Genomic DNA, 24,223 nt, shown 5'->3' on the forward strand with positions numbered 1-24,223 from the left:
CCATGCCTGCAAAGACCAGCAGCTGCTCTTTCATTATCATCCATTCGACTTTGCCGTTTCTCCTTGTCCGTTCGACAACATTCTTTCCCTTAACCCACGGCACATAATATCTATCATCCACCATGCCAATGAGCCGTGCAGTAAAACTGCCGGTCCTCATATTTATTGAAGCTAATCTCAAAGCCGTCAAGGTGGCCAATATAAAGGGGAATGATGCCTTTTCTTCTGAGACTGTGGAGGAGGCACTGGAGAACGAGTGGGAGGCCAGACCTCACGATGTCACTTGGAGAACTCCTCACCTTTGCAGTCGAAGCGTAGTCGGTGGGCTGTTTCCGTGGACGAGACGCAATAAATAAGGTTTAGACACCAGATATCGAGGTTAATCTGTTAATGCCCTCTGGTTTTTGTAAAGAGATGGCTTACTCTTTACTGTCAGATCGCCGCTTAAAATGCCTCGAGCCATTCAAATCGCTGTTTACTGTTGCACTACCCGGCTCAACATGTGTGGCTGTGGGCTGTTTGTCAGGCTTTCCGACTGACAGCTGATGTCTACAGTCAGTCGGGGAAAACCCATGGGAGGAGAACAGACGTCTCATAAAATGTGATGCACCAGTTAGCCACAGAGTCCTTCTCATGTGTTGCTGTGCTTCCTCCGATGCCCCACTGAGCCGCTACAAATGCATTGTGGAGATTGCCTGGCCTTCTTTTGGGCCGGGAAAAAAAATCAGTCAGTCTATTTACCTTTCTGTGAACAAGATGTGGCCACTTACAAGTAAAAGTTTTTGCTCTTTTACCCCCTCCCCCACACCTAAATATTTAAGAATATCTTTAAATACTGTCATTTCCGGATTATAAGCTTCTACTTTTTTCACACCCTTTCAACACCAAGATGTGCTTTCGAGTGCTGTACACGATGCGAGCTATGATGCTAGGGGGTTTAAATGTATATGGTTGATTTATAAATATATATGTACTGTATATATGTATGGAAATCCGCCCCCCCCCCAAACACACACACACGTCTTTCAACTAGAGAGCTATTTGTAATCCATAGGGGGGGCCCAGAAAATGTTTGGAAACCACTGGGGGGGCCCAAGAGAAAAAGTTTGGGAACCACTGCAAAAAAGCATTTTACAACTGTTACACCCACAGTCAAACCTGATTCTGGCGTAGGAAGGTCTAGGGTTTCTTTGCTACTTCAGAACAACTTCCAGTAATTGACAGAACTATGAATCCCACTCTGTAGCAGAAACATAAAATCAAGGTTTTGGAAAGACCTGGTCAAAGTTAACCAAAAAAAAGGACCAAAATAGCTGAAGTAAAGCAATTATAAAAAGAAGAGTGGGGCAAAATTATAAAAGCACTCACTGTCAGATAATGCTTTTGGCACCAAGAGTGGAACAGTGAGTTATGGCTTTGTTTACTTTGGATAGCTTCCCCCACCCCTTAATAAATTAAATCTTCCTTTTAAAAACCTTCTTTTGTTTTTACTTCTCTAATATTTGAGTGATGATCTGAAACATCCAAGTCTGACCAAAAAAAAAAGCAAATATTTCGTCATGGCACATTGATGATGCTACTTTGTTTTAACGCTGTGGAGCAAATAATGAGCACTCAGCACATCAGTGCATCCCTCTATGCGCGTTAATGATATGCATAGGTTAACATTTTGCAGATTAATCTCCAAGGACCTGAGTGGGTGCTTTTCTAAAGAGTTCCGTGAAGTTGTAGAAACTGGCACAGTCTGTATTTCTTGTTATCTCATTTGAACGTGGAGGCAGTCTAACGGAACCAAGCCACTGCCGGGAAGCGCTGATTGAGGTGAGTTGAGACTCAAAATCGAAGTCACTTGGGCGTTGTTTCGGTTTCAGGGTATCAGCCGCAGCTGTGTGTTCAGCTTCCACCAAACATTTATATTTACCTCTCTAATAAAAGTCATTGTTGTGTGGCTCGGTGTAAATTAGACGTCTGCTTTTGTCATGGATGGCAGAAGGAAAAAAATAAAAATAAATAAAGCATCTCCCACGAGGACGGAGAGCTTCGGTGACTTTTATTAGCTCTGACGAAAGACGGACACAGACGGGTGTGTAAATCTAGCTCAACACGAAGCTGTAATTTAACTTTTTTTTTTCTTTCCATTCCCTATTTTCTACAAGGCCAGAACAAATATCTTCAGAAAAATTACGATTCATCTAAAATACGGACACGTCCAAGTGCAATCGAAGCCATCACCGGAAACTGTTGGAGTAGATTGTTTTTGGGCCAAAGACTTTGTCACATTCTCATAATTAGTCACACACTCGAGCTACTTTCTCTCTGTTGGTTGTTTTGATATCTACACTCACCAGCCACTTTATTAGGAACACTTTGATGATTTTAGATTTTCTATTAGCATTTAAACTGTTTCAAGTCCTTTTCACCAACATAAACTCAGTTTGTTGTAGTCAAACAAACATCCCAAAGATGAGTTTGAAGAGGTTCAAACTAAAGCATATGTGCGTGTTTAAGAGGTAAACTTTTAAATTAGTTTAAAACTGCATTATACCACTGAATTTGTATGGACATTTGGAGCTCTGTCCACTATCACACTCATGTTTTTGGTCCACTTGCATATAAGCTGAAAAGTTTCAAATCTAGTATGTAGTAAGTAGCTCTACTGGGTTCAAAGCCAAAATCAGTTTTGTTTCTGTTAAAGCTTAACCCTCCTGTTGTCCTCGGGTCAAAATGACCAAGATTTGTATGTTTTCCCTATACACAGAAAATGAGGACAACAGGTTAAAGTGATCTTCAATTTTCTAAAGTAATTCCAAAAAAACTTGTAAAGAAGAGTATTTTCTTAATGGACATGTAAACATAAAATACATATATGTGACATTTTTCCAATTATTATTTAAACTAGCTTAATTTTCTTACCAATTTTTTTGCAGTACAGGTGAGAGTACATAAAATAGGTAGCAAAAAAGAAAATATATTTTGACACTGAAGTGAAGTATTCTTAATTGCATCTTGTAAATGATCTCTGTGTCGCCTACAAATGTTGGCGCTGGTCCACATTTTTTCTGGTTCTACTTTTTCCCCCACAAACTTCAAGCTTTCAGACCCCAAAACAAATTTTAAGGTCAGACATTCATAACCCGGGTAAATACAAAGAGCAGCTTTCATTTACTAATCATGAACAAGTATCAGAAAATCAGAAAAAGAACATCTTGGCTTTATAAACAAACATTTTGAAGTGGCCTAATTAAAGTCAGGAGTCAGATATTAAGATGTAGTGACATGAGCATAGGGAAGACATTCAGGGTCAAAAACTTGAAATGATCAGAAGACATATGTGAGGGCAAACCTTTCCCTGCACTGAACCATGTATGCATACATGACACATACTTTGAATTTCACATAAGAAATTGTTTCACACTTGACTCAATTGTGTGGGAGGAAATGTGAGCGAAAAATTCTACTTTATTCATACTTCAAATTTGAGGTGATCTAAATGCACTGGGATGTTGAACATTTCACACATCGCTTGATCTCTATCGCTAAGCTGCGTGTTGGGTTGATGTGAACATTAGTTGAAGTCTGGAGGAATCACCACACCAGACCGTAAATCTGGAATAAATAAAAAAAAAGAATCGTGAGCCGGAGATCAGAGTGCTAAAACGGAGAGCTATGAGTGGAATCTCCACTGCGTTTGTGCAGCTTCTTAACTAGACTAGAAGACAGTAGAGAACAGTGGCCACTGCCAAAAACTCTGAGGGTGAAGTAAAGACGAGCCCTTGCCATCTGGAGAGCTTGAGGCGATGCAGAAAACAACTTGATGGCTGTTGGACTCGCATCCTAAAATTCTTTTATTTTATTTTTTCATATTTTGTTCTTTCTTTGCCTTTTAACCCTCTTAACAAACCCATCTTAACCTCCTCCATTTCTCTCAGGCTATGATCCTACCCAAATGCAGTGTTTCACATCCCTCCAACACACATCCTCTTTTTTTTTTTTTTTTTTGCTTTCGCTCTGAAGGATTTATCACTCCTAATTATCTTAACTATCCTTCTTCATACTCGGCTTGTATCTAGCATATTTAATCTAGGATTCAGCAAGGCTATTAGTTACACTCAACATGCAGAGACTAATTGATTTAAGGAAGCAGGATTTGCTTGTTGGTGCTGATGGGTTTAAATGCTAATACAAGGGGAAAGAGACTAGAGGAGGATGGATATCAGAGGAATGTGGCGCTTTGTAAAAGTATTCTTATTACTCAGCCCTCTCTAGGCATTCATTATATGCTACGATGTATTTTAATGGAAATTTATGTGATTTACTAAGTACTTCCTAATTCTAAACCATTTTTTTTCTTTTTTTACAAATGTATCAGAGTAGCATATCTCCATATTTTAATTTGTAAAAAACATTCAGAAGTCACACATCCATTTCTTTCACTTCACAAAATGTAATCACATCAGTCACACTCTTAGGGTGATTAATCACAATGCTTACTTTTGTAAGCTTGAAATGTTTCCAAATGTTTAAGATGATTTTATTGTCTCAAAAAAAAAGCAAACATATTTTCCAGATTTCCAGGTAGGTTTAAAAGTGGTAATTTTGTTTGAAACGTACTTTAGCTTTAACTATAAACCAATTGTAATTTGGCAGAAGGACTGTGGTTTTATATAAAGGTCCATGGTGGTGTTTTATGTGTCTGTCTTTTTAAATAATTTTATTGGGCACAAGTGGCTTTTATTTGGCAGTAATCTGACATGAAAGGGGCAAACAGTAGGGCAGAAAGACATGAACGAAGGAACCGAGGACAGGATTCAAATTCAGGGCGGCTGCATCAAGGCCATTAGACTGGACACGGTTGGACTGGGATGTCCAGTCTAACCACGATGTTTTTGTAAAGTGAAATCTGTCTCTGAGCTCACCAGGATGACTCTCCTCGCTCATATTTTCACTCTTGTTTGCGACTCTGCACTGTTGACCGCAGTACAAGATCGTGAAACGCGCTGCTTTGAACCAAGTCACCCTCCGCAGGAGAGAGGCTTTGAGGTCAAAATACGTAATGCGATCACTCTGCATTATGTATTTTAGATTCATCGCACACATTAACGTTGATAGCCCTAATAAAATACATTAAAATTTCTGGTTGCGATGCAGCAAAATGTAAAATCAGTCATTTTCTTGTAATTGGTGGCATGTTGTTATGTAGATTTATTCAGAATCTCCTAAATAAATATTTGCTCTCGTCTGGCACATGTAACAGAGTGATTCACAGCCGAAACCAGTCACAGAGCAGCTCAGGGCCAGTTGATTCTTGATCAATGATGGGTCTTGATTTGCTCATTAGGCCCAGATGTGAAGCCTAATTAGGCTTACCAGTCTCAATTGGTGTTGTATCAAAACACACCCACACGCACACCCCCCCCTCCCCCCACACACACACACACACACATGCAAGCAGCCTGTGTCTTACCCACAACTCAGACAGCCTGATCCTCCTGAGTGATCAATGTCTCTGTCATCCCGTGGTGTTGTCCGGGACCCCGGGCGGGGCCAGGGAGCCGCTACAGCCGGGCTCAGGGCTGACATTAGCGGACACGGGGTGAGTGATGTTAGCCTCCTGCTCCCCTGGGGGGCAGCGGAGACAGGGGACCGGGCTTGGCCCAGAGCAGCGGGCCTGGAGAAAGGTCACAGCTCGGGCTGGTGTGATTAATAGGACAAGAAGCTGAGTGTCCACAGTGCCATTATCAATATCGGTGGCCACCAGCTGCCCTAACTGCATATGCAGCAGTCGTCACGCATCCTCCGCTCACGGAAGCGAGGGGAGAAAAAACAAAAAAACTAACCAGCAAATGGGGATGCATCAGCTCGGATACACAAGCGTAGTTAAGTCTTCCTGGCGTGCGCTTGGTTTTGGTCCCATTTGCTCACTGATGTGAGAGGTCAGCTATCAATTAAATCCTGTTTATTCACAACAACTGCTCCGACTCGCCCCGATTCTGGTAATGAGTCACAGCGCGGAAATCCGAGAGGTGAAAGTCTGGGACTGAAATGTCAGCGCAGCCTCTGCGACAAACATGACATTTAAACGGACATCTGTTTCTCTGTTCTGTTTTCCCAACCAACCAGAAATGTTTATCCTAAACACAGGCATGATATGGAAATTAGGAAAGTAGAAGAAAAATATATAAATACGCATATATAATTCTCCTGGGAGTGACGTGAGAAGACGGCACGTCATTATGATAGTTTAGAAACGCTGCAGGGTATCGGAGAGCAGAATCCAAATAAACTGTTTTGAATTTTAAACTATGAATTATAAAATCCTTCTTGCTCCACACACTTAAAATATATTCATAACTAAAACTTTAACATGCTTTATTTAGATTTGGATCAACAGAAATTAGCAAATAATTTTGAAGTTGAAAGGGAGAAAAATATCTTTTTATACAAATACAAATCTGAAAAGTTTGGCATGCATTTGTATTTATCATTGTTTGACTAAGGGTAGTTTCACCTGATGGCCCAGAAGACTCGGTTTGATTAGGGACCAAAATTGGTCAGCAGGTGCGGTTTGCTTTCACACCGAACTATTTAAAACGAACCAAACCTTTTGACAAAACTGTTCCCCTCCTCGCCTGTGGTGGTGCTGCAACATGCACCTCTGAAGGAACTGACACGAAAATGTCTGAAGAATACATGAGCACAACTTCCTCCTTCATGCAATGTAAACAAAAATGGAGGGTCGTCAGATTTTCGTGATTTTAGGAATGATTTTTTTCATCTATTGCAGAAGATAATCAGTCATTCCTCCTTTTAGATAATTTGCTTTGCTTGTATTTTCCCAGAATTCCCTGTGCTACTGTCCACTTCCTGCTTTTGGAGTGGCTTGACGTTCACACATGCATTCAAACCCCAGTAGCATTCATTCAAAGTACCTTATATCCACAACACTATGTGAAGCAAACACAAGTGAAAGATTTGTTTAAATTTTTTTTTTTCTCTGAAATTGTCAAATTCACTCTTAGAGCACATTTCCAAGCCACGCAGTTGCTGTGCTTTTCAATCATAACCCAAACCTGTTATTTAACTGCTGTTGTATTTTTTGGCACAATTGGCTTTCCACCTCAGTGGAATCTACTGGGTGGTTGTTAGTTCAATATACTTTTCTGTAAGTCAGCTTGTTGGCAGCTGCACCAGGCAGCGGGAGACTGCGGCCTGAGGGATTCCCACAGCGTCTAGGAACATCCTGGACGGCTTGATGCAGCACCTGTTGTGAGGATATAAAAGGCAAACGCACAAACACACACTGCAGACATTTTAGAAGCTATACTCCAAGATAATACGAGGCTTCAAAACGCTGTTGTGGGTATCCTTACTGACATTAACAAGGTTCCAGAGCTTACTGAGTGCTTCCAACCGGATAGCTACATATTCTACATAAAGACTGATGTTAAATGAGACTATAAGTCTGATTTGGCCATGATTACCTAAGAAGGAAGCTTGCAAGGGCACCTGTCATCTAAACTGTGAAGTTTGGTGTAGCATTGTCATCTTAGGAGAGACGGGTGCACATCACAAACTAGCTGGCATTTTGAGGAAATAAGAATACACTGAAATATTGAAGAAACGTTTCAAGATAAAAGCCTGGTTAAAGCTTAGATTTTAAAATAGCTTGTCTTCGAAATGTAACAAAAGTCTCTGTCATTATTGTGGCGTTAGAAATACTTCCAATGGCAATAGAGATTTTTGAAATTGTAACCCCTAACATTCAGGAAAGGCTAAATAATATTTATTTATTGAGAAAAAAACGTTGTCCTCCTTCTTTCAACCAAAATTTTTGACATTTGGTTCCAACTGTACTCTTATTAGTGACTTATTCTGATTGCATAGCTTGAAAATGCTAATATTTAATATCTGTTAAAGCAGTTTGTAAATCAATGCACTTTGAACATCATCTTGAAGTTTTACTTTTTCCCACATGCACACTAAAAGAGCTTCACAATAAAAGATTAAATTTTAATTTGCATATATTATTAGCTTTCAGTAAAACAATAAGTAAAAGAGAAACACTTATACTGGCTCCAATAGTGATACTTTCTTGGCTGTTTGATAAAAGATGATTCCTTCAAAGAATAAGTTGCAGTTTCTCAGATCTATCGACTTGCGGTTGTTAAACCGTTTCACTATGGAATAATTCTGACATTTCATATCATCCGATTTGCTTTTTCAAGCGTTGGAGGTGATGACAACTCTTGCTGCAGTGTGGCTGATATAGGCAGGAAGGGCAGCTGGACTGTTTTTTAAATATACATTATTCTCTCCCTGATTTATTTGCCGATTTAGGAAAAAGCTGTTGTCTAGAGGGAACTGAAGAAACAAACAAACAAAAAAAAGACATTAAGGAGGACTTCAAAGTGTTATGGAGACGGGTCTGCAGAAAAGCACGGGCCCCAACATTAGGCAAAATATATCTATTCTAATTACTCAGGAATAAAAGCAGAAGAATCAGCAGTTATATTTGTGGAGCAACGCTGTACTTGGACGTTCTGGAAAACTTTTAACGAACACGCTTCATAACCACCATTGTTGGCACTTGATTCCGGCCCTTTACACGAGAAAGAGGGTTTCTATTGTTGATTTGGTCCAAGGAGAATAAATGTTTTCAGCTTGGTGCTAAAAAGTAGAAGTTACACTGCAGTAACTTTGCCTTGTACTTAAACGTTTTGTGTGAAAATCTACAGCTGTCTGCAGCAAATAAGGTATACATACAGTATATATGGCAGGTAAAAATACTGCAAATAATATGCTTATTTAGGTATAAATTTCACATCTTGGGTGTTATCAGGCTTATAGTCTTCCTCAGTTTTTCCTCCAACTATATCAATGCACTGTTTCTAACTTCAGTCAGATTACTGTAAAATGTTTAGTAGCAAAGATCTAATAGGAAATTATAAGTTCACACAGATTATAACATTTAGGAAAATCAGTTTAATAATCAAATTTAGAATTTATTGAAATGCCTTATGGGAAGAGCTTTATTTTGAAAGAGGCAATGGATCAGAGATGTTTTGTTTTCAGCTTAAATTTGTCTCACCAGTTTTTTTTCCCCATCATTTTTCTGCTATTGTTTCACTGATTGTTGAATCAGACACAGAGTACCAGTTACTATTTGCTTTACTTATTAAACGGTCAGAATCAAAGCATCTTTTACACATGAAAAAGATTTGTGGAGCTCCACAATATCTTGGCTCATTTCTTTTGATTTTTCCATAACGTTACAGAAATCAGCAATGTGTTTGAGACGCTACCTTTAAATACATCTGAATGTGCCTTTATCTAACCTCTTGTCATGTGCATTAACAAATTTGATGGTTACAAAGTTTTGGCATCCTTATCCAGGCGCTCTCAAATTATGTGAAGGCATAGTCAAGTTTATTTGTATAACGCATTAAACCACAAGGCAGTTCAAAGTGCTTTACACCATAAAAACGCAGTAACCAATTATGAAATGGGTAGTAAACATAATCAAAATAAACAAGCAAGTACACATAAGTTCCCCTTACTATTAATTAAAGAGAACTCTAACCAGCTGGGTTTTAGCCTCAGTGTTTCAAGCTGTTTTCCAGTTTTCTGGAAATTTGTTCCAGATTTTGTGGTGCATAGAAGTTAAATGCTGCTTCTCCATGTTTAGTTCTGAGGATGCAGAGCAGACTAGAACCAGAAGATATGTGTATGTACATTTCTGAAGTTCAAGAAGGTAATGCGTATACCACTGTTGCAAAATATTTTAACCTTGCTTGAAATTAGATGGTGAGAAAAGTCTATAAATTAAACCTGGTTCACCCACCTGTCTTTGGCAGTCACGTGCTTAGTAAAATTATAAGCTGTGCACTCTAAGCATCTTGTCTTTGTTAAAGAATCTACATGCCAAACACTGTTTGGTTTAAAGAGAACATGGTGGTGTTAGCTGCATCATGATGCAGGAATGCTTCTAGGGGAAAGCTGGTCAGAATCGATTCCAATGTTGGAAGAAAAAATGTTGGTCTAGAAAAGACTTGACTGAGGCAGCGGTTCACCTCATATCAAGACAAAAAGTGTAAAAATATAGTCAATATATAGGCTACAATGGAAAGGTTTAGGTCAAAGCAGGTTTATGAGTTAAAGCTTAGACCTAAATCCAATCAGAAATTTGCTGCTCACAAATTTCCATCTGAAATGACTGGGCATGAACTACTAAAAAGTAATAATTTAATAAAAGATTAGAGAAAAAAATAATATCTTTCAAGACACAGCATTGTTTTCATGATCTTTGCAAATTGGTGGGAAGGTTTTGTCAACACAGTCGGGACGCCCGGCACAGCCAGGGCACGTGTGTGCGCCCGTGTCTCCTGTGTGGCCTGTTGTCTGCTGGTGAGTGTTTAGAGAACAGATTTCTTTGACGTTGAAGGCGCCAAAGCAATACAGATTTGGCAATTAACCTTGATGTCACTGTAATTACCAAGTCACTTTAGTAAAATGAATTAATTTCCCAAAAGGACTCGGAAACAAAATTACCTCCTCTCCTCCCGAAGAGAGCCAATATGGCGTCTGATAATTAGGCTAGAAAAAGTGAGCCGCTGCCATATTTCTGTCTCTCATTGTGTGAAGTCTGTGTAATCTGCCCCGGGAGAGGAGGGGGAGCCACTGATCCACGTGCCACTCCCACTGGTTCCTGTGGGTCCGTGGCGCTTTGACTCATCCCTTTTTTTTTTCTTTTTTTTTCCCGTTTTCCAGCTCGACATGTTTTTATTTGCCTGTGTGGCCCCTTTTGTTTTCCTCCAGGAAACTCATAATCCTCAGCACCCATCATCCACGTTGCTCTGCGCGAACAGAAATTCTTAAAAACTAGCCAGCAGGTGGACAATCAATGTGACGCGACGAGTGGCAACGGTTCTCGCTGTTCGCATTCTGCGACGATGTTTGCACGCCAACGGAGAAACGGAAGGTCCCCCCCCCCCGTTTCTTCTTCCTGTGGACCTAATCTGCAGCTTCCTATTAGAGGCCGGGGTGTCTGTCAACCCTGTCATGCTGCTTCAATTAGTATGTAAATTTTAGCGTGTTTTCTTCTAAACTTGGTGGGATTTCTCAGGTGGTGCAAAAATAAGCAGCAGTTGCTTTTGACAGACTACAAAATAAGTATGTGGCTGCTCAGAGACCGTGCTTAAAATGAATATTTGGGAAAGGAGCCTCGGGTCCCTCGAGTAAATTTTGTCATGCCTGGTCTCTAGCGGAGAAACGGGGACCATTAAAAGCTAATTACATTTATTAACTCAGCTTTGCCCAATTGGGTTTTAGTTGGCTGTTTTGTATTTAATAAAAAATCATTATATTTTAAACATTTGTACCACAAGGAGCTGGGTGATGAAAGGTTGCAGAGCTACAACCATATTCCTCCTGGTAAAAGAGCCATTATACACTGAGTCTTAAGGAGCAAATGCCATCAGGTTTTAGAGCTACAAAACCATAAGATAGAGGCGACCTGGAAGATAGATCAATGATTGCCCCTTTTTTAAAAATAGTTTATCAAAACATATTTGGGGATCTTTTCTTACCAAAAGAAAAACAAACATTTGAGTCATGTTTCTCACAATAAATTGATGACAGCAGAGAGCATTTCTAATATTAAAACAGCAAATGTATATGTGGACAGAGGGAGTATTCTTATTTTTCCTGTTAAAAACTTTTATATATGTATCTGTCATAGGAAGTAACATAGTCATGCCTCTACTGACATGAAGAGAAATAAAAAAATAAAAAATAAAACACTTTCTAAAAATCTTCTAGTTTCACCCACTATAATTTACTGCTTGACGACTTCTGTTTTTCTTTGTGTCTGAGCCAAATGAATGAGAATGTATATCAGTATCTTCAGTTCTCTCCCATGCACTAAACTTTGAGTATCACTGAAAACGTCTTTTATAGCCAAAATGTATATTGTAACTGTTCAATAAAGTGGTAGCTTTCAATAAGGCTGTGCTTACTCTGGAGTGCTTTTACATCCTTGTGTAGAGTGCCTGTCTGTTAGCTCTCTAAGCTAACTGTGAATGCTGATTTTCACTTCCACAATGGACAAATTTCCATTGAAACTCGCATTTGAGCTGAAGGCTTTGCTTTCTCGACTTTCATCCAGGGTAGTCATAATGATCTGCACTGATACCCCCCAATTAAATTTTTCCACATATTACCTTATTATAGTTAAACTTGCTTCCACTTTAACTTTATTTGGTCGGATTCAAACATAGAAATGAGATCTGACAAGGAAATATCTGTTAAAGAAAAAGTATAAACTCTTTGATCTCTATTTTTAAACAGAGTCAGACAAACTTTTTATTTCCAAATATTAGACCAACACACACCTGTTTGGCTACAGAAAATCATGATGATTCATCTGCTGCTGATGTATAATCACACAATACCTCAGATCTTTTAAAGCCAACCGCGACATTTATTACTGATCTAAAAACAACAGTGAAACTCACTGATGATTGTTTTTTGCTCCCTGTCGAGGTGAGTCAGGTGGGATTGCCACATCTTTTACAACTTCTCTCTTTTGCTGCTTGTCATTCATGTTGCCTGGTTGACTGGCCAGCAGCGGCAGCTTGTATGTCTGGGACTCGAAATCCCACCGGATCTCGGCTCAGTTGTTCGCAGCCACTGTCAGTAGTGTGTCCCTCGGGTTGCAACAGATGGTCTTGTACGCAGCTTCAGCCATCTTCTTCTTGGTGTGGACCACCCTGCTGCCTATTCTGCTGGATTATTGTCAAGTACTGCCTTCAGATAGCCTATTTCCCTCTTTTGGGATCCAAATGTACATTTGAAATTATCCACACTCTTGGGAGAGATATCAAGAAGTTTGCTTCTGATGGAAAATGAGACGGGAATCTCTCAAAAGACAAAGCGAAACTAATCTCAGTTGTGAAAATAAAGGAACTAAGAATATATTTTTATTAAAAATGGCCAAGCAGAAGGTATTCATACCCTTCTCAGTAATCAGTAAAATAGCTGTAGTCGCACCATTCAGCTTTTTCCTGACTTTCGCTTGTATTTTGAGGATTCATCTTTGGTGATAAACTCTTAGCAAATGTCTTCACTTAGAAGTTAAGAATAGCTGAATTTTTTACTTTGTGAATAATTGAAGAAAATGACAGTGGGAAATAAAACAGTATGCCAAATCCTTTTAAAGAGGAGCACTGAGTTGAAGCTCTTTTCATGACCATAAAGCTTTATCATCCCAGACAAATAAAAAAAATTAATGGCAGAGGTGCCAAGCAACTGACTGAGTTCATCTGTAGCACGCCCACAGTCAGGCTGCATAGCTGGATTAGCTAAGCAATGCTTGTGCAGACTTACAAGTTTTGTTCCTGCTTTTGGTCTCCTAGCTGTTTACTAATGCATAGCTTTTCCTCTTCGAAGCAACAGACACATTTGATGTTTTCTTTAAAAGACCATAACCAAATTTTGGTTCTGCTGTGGATTAGTATTCCTAGGTTTTGAACTTGGAAGAGAACATGAGCAACAAAACAAAGTTTCATCAGCCAGGACGTTGCACTTCTCTACTGTATAAGTAATGTACCCAAGAAACAGATTCTTGCAAAAAGAAAAATATACATACATATATATCTGTGTGATATTGAGCAAAATAGGGTCAAAAAGTACAAAATGAGCAGAAGTTAGAGGGACATAAAACCTAACTTCTGAACTTTAATAGAAAAAATTACAAATAAATTGAATCTGTTTTGAACTTCTGCTATCATAATTGATATACTGTCAGAATGGGTAAAAACAGCCACAAATCTGAGACATATGGACCAGAAGAGGGTTAAGAAAACCATCCTTTAATAATTTCGCCCCTCTTCTTTCTCCTATTTCTAAAAGTGAAAAATAAAAAATCTACAGCTCTACAAGCTGCCCTGACTTTTACTTAATCTGCATTACCGACCTGTAATTTGAAAGGTTGCCCATTTGAACTTATATTTTACACCTCTCTGCACAGTAGTCAGTTTAGAGGACCTCCCAGATTTAATCAAGCTTGATAAAATACAGGATTACCTGCAGAGTCACTTTACTCTTGGTGTGTGAATCTTTCCTCTGAGAGTGAACACGTAACGCATCTCCTCCTCTCGCCATGCTGGCTGTTCATTCCATCATGCAGCACTTCCAGTGACTGCACTTACAATTTAGCAGGTCAGGCATTTAAAACCGAGACAGGTTTATATGTTTTTACAACAGGCTGGAGAAGTAAAGCAACCCATCAGCTAGCACAGTGGAACATATCATTTAAGGTCATATAAAATAGTGCAACCTGGATTGTAAGAAAATCTCCAAAGAAATTATGTTTTTAGCATGATTATGCTAAAACTCAAACTCAAACATGTAAATAAAAACAAAGACTACAAAACCTGAAATACTACCATTTAGTCTACAGGGCTTTTCAGTATGTCAGCACACATAACTAGTTTCACATGGTCTATGTTGCTATTGTGATAGGATAGTAAGAACAGATGTTAGCTTAGACGTCTTCCTTGCTCTAGTTTTGTTACAGCTTGAAGGAACCACATGTAGAAAACTTTTTTCCCCCCCTTAACTAGTTTCCTACACCTCGATGGTGAGTTTTCACTCAGTAACAGCATCTTCACTGATGTGTGCTACGTGGAGATGCACTGATTGGGGGGGAAAGATAATTTTTGTTTCTGCCAAGCAATTCAGGGCAGATCAACCTGAAAGTCGCCCTGTTCTGCCAACTTCTAAAGTAAACATGGCAAATGAGGTTCAAACCAGTTAACATCATGAAACATACTTGCAAAACCTAAAACGTTGTTTACTCTTTCAAGTCATGGTTTATAACCAGCAGGATTCCGGGCATTAGCTTTATGTCTTATTAGCTGCTCGATAAATGTGCTTTATAAGTGCTTGCTTTCAGCCTAATAAGGAAAATGCTGGTGGTAGGCCACCATGGGTGAAACTAAATGTTTGATTTTTCCTTCATGTACCATACACATAATACGACAGAGGGCAAAACACAGCCAGGGGGAAGAGTTGTGTAAATTAGGCAGGGATATAAACCTCCAGCGCCTATCTGAATTAAAGGACAGAAGAAACAAGCGGAGATAGTCTGAGCTACAGTCACAGGTGACCCGTCCCCAGCTCTACATTATTAGCAGGCGCTGTTTCTCCTCTGGATCCGAGCCTTGATCAGATATGCTGTCTAACCTTGGTGACACGGACAGACTAATTGCTCTTGAAATTGTCCAAAGAGGGAGAGATGGTGCAGGATTGTGCACAAAGAGAGTGTCTGTGCAAAGGTTGTGCCATTTTTCCCTTTGATTGTGACTGAACTTGTTAAGACGTGTTCAGTGATTTCTAACAGATGAGGTCACCGGACTTCCACAAGGTGTGTGTGTGTACAGAAGCACATGGCCGCTGTAAGGTCAGAGCATGGGGAGAGGTCAAAACAAGCAGATGTGAAAACAAGAGTCCCTGCCATAACTCTCTGATGTGGAAGCTCTCTTCCCTGTGTAAGTCATGTCACCTCCCACTGAAGGTGTCCTCACTTACACGGGAGTGTGTGTCTGTCTGAGGCGAGTGTCTCAGAGGTCATGGGAAGATCAGGGGACATCCGTCCACGTAGTGACTAGAAAAAGTAACTCTAGGCCAGTATGTGAGTTTTACATGCGAGATGTTCCTGTTTTGTGTTGTGACAGATTGCCTTAACTTTTTGGTGGAGTATGTTGGAGCTTAGATCGATTCTATACAAAAATGCACAAATAGTCACCCATATTGAAGATGTAAGCCATGACTACAAATACATCATATGAATACCTATCGTAAATGCAGTGGCGAGTACTAGAGTTATTCATAAAGCACAATGTTAACAGCTATCACATCTGCACTTAAAAAACATCCGAGATCTGAAAACAAAAAACTCAAAGCAACTTTCAGCCTTCCAGCAACAAACTTATGCTCAATTTGGAGGTGTGTGCTTGACTCTTCTTGTTTGAAGCAATGGATCTACATGATAGCACAATCAGCTCTTGAAAGTTGTTGTAGATGTAGCAGATGTATTTTTTTCTGTGCCTAAGCGTGTATTTTACAGTAGCATCAGGTACAGCAGTGATTCTTGATCTTTGAGAGATCCATGACAGTATCAAAACAATATCACTATAAAGTAATAGCAAGCTCAAATGTATGTCATACAAATTCAAGCATACATACAAACTGGAGCAGAACACATTGTGTCGAGGAGAATTGAGTCCATGCATTAACTGCTGTAAATATAGCCTGAGATTGTCATTACAATTACTGAAAGACAATTCAAAAGGAAAATCTGTTGCATTTTTTGGCTTAAAAGAACATATAAAGCTTAACGCCAAAGCCTCTTTCCAAATAAATTGCCGTTTGTGTGTTCCCGCATGTGGATGTGTGTGTCACTGTTTGCTCTTCAGGGAGACACATAGGACAGACCTCCACCACAGCACTCTATTTTCTCTCTGCATGAGCTCCTAGCACATTCAGTAGGTTGATTTAAAGCCAGAGAGCCTCTCTCTCCTTCTCAGGCATACACACACACACACACACACACACCCACCCCCACACGCACACACACACACACGCACGCACGCACGCGCGCGCGGACACTCATTGAACAACCACTGTTTCATTAATCTTCTGCATGTGTAAATTAGGCATGAAAATATAGTATTTGGAGCATAAAACCTTGGACATGCTGTCCTTTGCTGCGTGCTCTGATGATAAATTGGATGATGAGGTAAAGGTAACAAGCTGCTGTCCTGGTGTGTGCCTGACCACACAAAACACACTGAACTTTAATTGACACCAATGCACAAACCTTAATTTTTAATTTATATATCTGAGTGGGTTTTTTGTTTTTTTTGCTTTGTAATTATGCTGCACATGCTTTTTAGGTTCATAGAAACCCACAAGAATGATTATCCCCTATTTCTTCTTCTTCTTCTTTCTTTTTTTTTTTGCTTTCCATCTCCATATGTTACCGTCACGTTTAATGATCATAATTATTTATCTGTGTTGGCAGCATTAAAAGACTTTTCGAATGCCGTGTCTTGGCCCAAAGATTAACAATTCACCAAGCTCCTTATTAGAGCAATTCATCAAATCAGCGGGCAGTGCTGATTAAATCAACTTGGTAATAAATGGAATGATCTAAAACGTTCTGACGCCCAGAGTCCTCACAGCACACCTGCCTGATTAGGAGGCAATTTATCTCGTAGCTTTCCGCAGAGTCACACACTTTAATTGGGGCAAAATGTGAATGTCGTGATGTTTCGCCTGATGGCAAAAACCTGGTGGTCTTGATGAAAAATTGCTGGCAACTCTGCAGGAAGGCAAATTTTACAGTCTTTTTTTTTTCTTGTGCTTTTTAAAAATATCTGATCCTCCCTCTTTTGGCAAATTAATTTCCAAATTGCTAACATGCAGCGCATCTCAAAAGGACGTAGACTGGTAAAACACCAATTGTGATGTAAAAATAAGAGACCATTATAAATGAGTTTAAATATTTTTTTAGAAATATAATTAATCTCATAAACAAATCTGTTAGAGAGAGTTACATAATTATATTCAAAAAAGTCTACTAATCTGGTTATATTAGTGTCCACATCCCTAAACTAACACTTAGCAGCCACACTTTTCACTAATTTTCAATTTCACTCATTAAACTGATGGCTAACATCAATTGTATTCAATGCCATTAATCTGAAATGTTCAACTTTGTAAGTAGAATGTTCCAAACTTTTCCACATTTGCATATGTGCATATTTAGTCTAAAGCATAACTACACAGAGGTGTTGCAAAGGATTAAAATGTCATCATGTCCTGATGGATTGAAGGGGATCAAACTTACAAATAGGGTAAAGGGTGCTGTCACTGGGGAGACGGAAGAAGAGATGCTGATTCTTCGCATCGAAATGAGTCTATTAAGGCGGTTCCAGCATCCGACCGGGGGCGTCCTGTATGCATCCCTTTGGAGGATTCAGCTGAGCTCGATTTATTTATATAGCGGCACTTCACAACACGTGTCATCTCAAGGCACTTCACTAAAAGAAAAAGTCAAGGATGTGACCCCCTTTACTTCCACTGTCCTCAAACTTGCACAGTTTGACAATTTGCATGTCTAAAATTCAGAAATGCAAAAATGGTTGCTAGTCTCCTGTGTCTTGGTCTCGGCCCTGTGGTGTATTAGCCACCTGTTCAAGATCCACTTCAGCCTTCCACCGCTGACTCCTGAAATTATTAGATAAAAACTATAAAATTAAGTAAGAACTTTGTGAAGTTTCAAGCAATTAAAACAATTTAAGCATCGGTTGGCAATTGACGACACCATATCTCCAGGTAAGAGTAGTCAGATTTGCCTCAAGTTAATTTAAACTTAACAGTCCATATATGACCAGGATATGACTGGAAATATTGTATTTTTCCCATCCAAAATTACATACATACAATACAATCCAGAATAGAATAGCTGAACAAGTCCAGTAATTTATGATGTTGGATAGGTCATCACTACCCTTTGAAGAACTGATACAACCCCAACTACAAACAGGACTTCATGGCACATCTTCTGAATCCTGACTTGTATCATAATCTTACTGGAGATTAATGCAAATTGTGGATACCAGACCTTGAATGATCAATGGCATTCCCAGGGCTGCAAAATGTTTTGGACGACGTCAAAAGAGAATTATTCTCAGGTAGAATAATGTTCCACAACATGGTCTACTGCAAACCTGGACTGTTTATTTACATCAGGATGCTGTCAGAAAGTTTCATATCAAAATGCTTTCCAATATATTGCTTAGTGGATAATGAATGTTGGCAGCAAACACATTCTCTAAAGAAAGAAATCTGCTTTTATTGTAGATTTATTCACAACAAAGACATTAGAACTTCATGTAGACAACATGACATCTCCTGCTGTGTTTTGTGGGCAAATGAAGCTTTCACCTGTTTCTAATTTGAAATGACTGTAATCCTTATATACTGTGGAAAGGCATTGATAGTATTTCACACAGTCAAAAATAGACTTGTCATTGTAGTCTCCAAAAACGAAAACTTTGAGAATAATAGAATAACCACCTCCTAAACCATTTCTCCAGAAAGCAATTTCCCCAAGTCAAATTAAGTTTTATAAGACCAATATTTAGACCCGGTATACCCCAAAACAATATATTTCCCCCACATTGAGCTGTAAGATGAACAGGAGTTCAATGAAAATGAACATAGCACTATGTGTTAATATAAAATCAGAGTGAAGGTAATAATAAAGCACCAAAATATCTCATAACCACAAAAGCGCAACTATATTACCTCAAAATCAACATACATATCAGTTTCCTTATGTAGGTAAGAACAAACTTCAAGAGAAGAATAAGGGTTACTGAACCTCAAGGGACATCATTACATTCACGAAACTACACCCAGTGAGGAACTGCTGTTATTTCTCAAACCAGGTGAATGAAGAGAAAAATTATGAAAAACCTGTTAACAAAAATTGATCATCAGACACGATTTGTCTAGAAGCTGGTTTACACCTTGCAAGCGCATTGCAAAAGTTATGAAGGCGTTGCTATGGACTTATTGCGTCAGTCCGATTTGTGGAGAAAAAGTCTGGGAAATATATATACATTACAATCTGATTGTCGGAAAACATAAAACGCAGAAAGGACTCAAAAGATTTTCCACAAGTTCATAACTTTTGGCCATTGCTCATTTCTTGTTTTCGCTTAATTTCATTTGATCGAGATCTAAACCGACTAAAATCGCTGGCAGCTTTCAACGAGAAACGGGGAACTTTTCCCTGCTAATCCCGACTGGTAAATCGCCTTCCGTGTTAATTCTTGTATGTGTGAGCGTGCATTTGAGCATTAATATTTATTTTGAGCCTGCTGACTTTATTTGGTCTTTGTTTGTCTGTGTGTGTGTATTCAGGAAGGTGAAAGCGTGGCGCTTTGGCAGAAGTGCCTCATGACGAGCATCAGATGGCTTGTGATGAATAGTCAATTAGGTGTAAACTTGTTCCAGGAATGACCAGTAAACAAGGGAGGAGATGATCGCTGTTGGGGAAAAAAAGAGGCATCCATTATCTAGCAGCTAATTATCTAGCCACAGCCACTTCCATTCTCTAGATAGCTGTGTGATTAAAGGGTTTGGTCAATCAAATGGATAACAGGAATCTGAAATGGGAGGACAAGGGAGGAGGAGGAGGAGGAGGAGAGAAGGAAAGACATGACTGAGCCAGAGAAAAGACTTCTGCTGAGCCTCATTTTCATTCTTTTTATCTCAGAAAAAAAACAACAACAAAAAAACAACCCTGGCTGTGGAATACGTCTTTTGATTTTGCAATTTGTTGTTGAATAAAGGTGGATTTCAGAAGCTAAAACTAGACATACAACTTGACCATGACCAGTGTTGTGGTTAGATTTGTGGGGTTAAAGTTTATCTGGTGGCCCATGGATGAATCAAGACATATTGGAGCGTTAAGGAAGGAAGACTGGAAAATATTCACGCAAGTTATGCATATTTGACTCTGAAAACCGGAATTTGTTATATGGATCATGAAGCTCAACACCAGAGGCTGCAATTCTCTGGTAGTGGCACCAATGCTTAAAAAGAATAAAATAATTTGTGCTCCAAAAAGATCTCTATATCTGATTTGAATGATATATTAGTTAGCTTTTGCAGTGACTTATAGTGACTTGAGTCTTAGCTCTGGCTTCCATACTTTCACACATGAAGATGGTGTATTTATGAATTTATCTTTCAAATCTGCCGTTTTTGATGATATGCCATTTCTGCCTCCAGCTAGCCTTTCTAACCATCTCGTTTGTTTGCAAACTAGGGTCAGCTAGCATGCAAACTAATCAGATAGCAAGAAATGTTATAGTCTACAGAAGCCAAAAGTTGATATTTGTCACATATATGTTTCCCAATGATTTTATTGAGAATATAAGTTATTATCCAAATGTTTTTCCCAAGATGACAACAACAGTTTCATTACAAAATTTTTTTTGTTGTTCTCAAAATGGACTTATGTTGAAAAGATTATCGAGAAAATCAACAGACAAAAGTATATGCATAATAAACAACAAAATATACACTTGTCCTCTTATGCTGCCCCTTTTTTATTAGAAAGCAATATTTGCAACTTATTATGAGTCCTAGATATCAAGGTGAGTGCTTAAAGAATGACTTTGGCTTTTATTTGTCACTCAGAGATCCACTTACAGAGTACACAGAACAAGATTTGTTTGGCTCAAGGACAGATGTACAAACTAAATTTGAAATGTACAGTGTAAATAGAAAATGTGAATTCAAAAACGTGAAACTTCTCTATATTGTAACAGGAATTTAAGCAATTTCTAAAAATTAAACAGTTTACATTAAGAGCAAAATGAGCTTAAATCCTGCTGGTACACTTTAGAGAATTAGAACTGTGAAAACAGAATAATGAAATCAGTTGGCAGGAAACCACTTAATTTCTTTAAATGATTTTATTAGTGAGTTTCTGTACAAACTCACCGACATTTACTAAATCTGAAGCATCACAGTGTGTGTTTTTATATGAAAGATGATCTCTTTTCAGCCACTTGGCAGTCTGCAAAGCTGATTCATTCAGTGCACAGTGGGGTCTCCCCAGTTCAATAATCTCTGGAGAGCTTTTTTCCAATGGAGACACCAGAGAGCAAGGTTGAAACTCAAACGGTGTGACAACCCAAGCAGAGCACCGGTTTCATGCATGCTAACGCAAAGCTGCCTGTGTAAATGGAGGGAACTACCCAGACATGGAGCATGAAATATTAATGGTTAATATCATACTTAGCACAAGTGCTGACAGTAAAATGGTGTTTGCTAGAGAAACTATGAGCCTGTGGATGAGGGGGGACAAATGTAGTACCAGGAAAAAGACTCCGTTAATGGATTTTTGCCCCGTTTTGTCCCATTGCAGTTCTGAGAATCGGTGAGGAATTCTCATGGAGGAGTTGCACCTGATTAGTATCTGGATTTATTTATTTTTTATTGTTTGCCAAGTTTTTGGTCTGTATTTTACCCAAGTCTATGTGTAGGAATGATAATACCAAAAGCCTGACTGTTGAAAAATGTCATATTTAGTATGGTCGCCTTGTGCCGACAAAAGCACTTTGATAATCTTACAACTATGAAATGACAGAATCCTTTCAAAAACGGACAGAAACTAGTCACTAAAACAAAACCCAATATGAGCTAACATGAACTGAACATGTGAAAAACTCACAAAGAATCAAACTGCAGTACCTGGATGAATATATCTAGACTTGGGCAAGACAATTCAATGTTTTTTACATGATTAGAATGAAAATAAAATCACAAACAAGCAAAAAATATTAATAAAATAAAACATTACCTAGCAGTTGCGACTCCCCTTAAAATGGCTTTTTTAGCCTTGATTTAAAGGAGATCAGTGTTTCAGCATTTTTGCAGTTTTCTAGAAGCTTCTTCTAGTGGAACATAAAACCTGAAACATTATGTTCTCCAGGACTGCTAGCATCTGTTCCAAAGGTTTGAAGGTGTTGAATATTGTCAGAGAAAGTGTAGGAGTGAACTCGGTTGTATTTGCCTATATGGTGCAGAGAGTAACGCATAGGTGCCCCTCCCCCACCTGTAGCTGAGCATTGCTGGTCAGCTATTTGAAGGAGGACTACAAGAAGGAATAGTGATGAATTTGTGGAAAAAACAGTCATGTTTTGGAAACTGAAAAGAGCAACACCGATCTGTCCTATTAAGGGGAAGATTTTTTAAGAGGCCACTTGGCAGGGTGACCTGCTGAGTGGATAGTCTGGCTAATTAACCTGTAAATATCAACTTCTTAGACATCAAGTGTTTCTGCCAAAGAGCAAGTTGGAGAATAAGCACTTCAAAAGTATGGCTAAATGTTTATTCTATGTTGTTGCTGAAGTCTTGGCTATCAAAATCAAATGAAATGCAAGATGTTAATCATTTTATGATGGTTAACAATCACTGTTATTATTTTAGCAGCCAGAATCAATTTTTTTATTTTTTTTGGACGGTTTTGTTTTTAACGTTTGTTGAAGTACAGTGGATTTTTATTTTTTTTACTAAAAGTGGGAATACTATGGGAAGGTCAGACTGGCTCATAACTCATAAGAGTTCCATAACATTTACTTAGTGTTGCACAGTCCAATATTCATCATTAATTGTGCGAGTCTTAGTAGATGTCTCAGTAAATTTTAATCCAGCATAAGACATTTATGCCACTTTGCTTGTAAATATTACTAAACGAACAAAGGAGGAGGCAGTGCAGGGGGAAAAATAGAAAAGGTAAAGGGAACGGATGGCTGGGTGGGATAAATTTACAGACTGTACAAGCTGAATGGACACTTGCTAATTGAGACAAATGAACAACAGGAGAGGTGTGTGTGCAAGAAGCGACAGTGAACATATCTGGTCCATCTCTCGGCCTTTTGCGTCGCAGGTTTTTTCTTTTCCTTTCTTGTTTTATTTAAATCCACATCCTTTTTTGCTCATACGTGTATTTTTTTTTTCATTCTGGATAATAGAATGGAATGCAGCCCACTCCATCTGCCCATTCTCACACATTGGGAATCTATAAATCATGCATGGCAAACCTCATTGTTAAATGAGGTTACACAAAAGGAGTCATTGTGAGTTTCTCGCTTCTTCCATTTATTCTTCATGTCATGCACTAATGCAAGTGGGAATTCTTTCATACAGTAAGTTTTACTTTGTTCAAACATAATGAAGTTTGGTCCGTGCACAGAACTCGCCATGTCCAATCCAAACAGTAATCCAAAGCACGTAGGTTTCTTTTAACTGATCCTTGATTAAGCTAAAAGAAGGAAGGCCGTAAAGATAAAATGCAAGGTTATCAAAAATCTAAGATGCTTAATCAATAACTGATTTTATTTTTAATTCTTTGCCACCACTGTTTTTTGCTGGGAAATTCCACTAAAGTGGACACTTTTCAAATAAACACATATAAGCTCTTCCTTTCCCAAAAAGTCCATCATATAGCATCTAAATATACCACATATGATATATACATCTAATACTGAATATGTACTTTCTAGAGAATATTACTGGTATGCACAAGAAACCAAACTATAATGAATCAAATATCCAGAAGTAATTAGTTCAAAAA

The 24,223-nt window shown here is 38.7% G+C and overlaps 1 long non-coding RNA gene across 1 annotated transcript in view; it reads left to right on the top strand.

The window, feature by feature from the left end:
- Positions 1–24,223, top strand: part of LOC103459522 (uncharacterized) — a 106,511-nt gene that overhangs the window by 14,617 nt on the left and 67,671 nt on the right. The gene's annotated exons all lie outside the window — the stretch shown is intronic.

This window comes from Poecilia reticulata, chromosome 23, assembly GCF_904066995.2.
Source record: "Poecilia reticulata chromosome 23, P_reticulata-male-v2, whole genome shotgun sequence".
Lineage (NCBI taxonomy): Eukaryota > Metazoa > Chordata > Actinopteri > Cyprinodontiformes > Poeciliidae > Poecilia > Poecilia reticulata.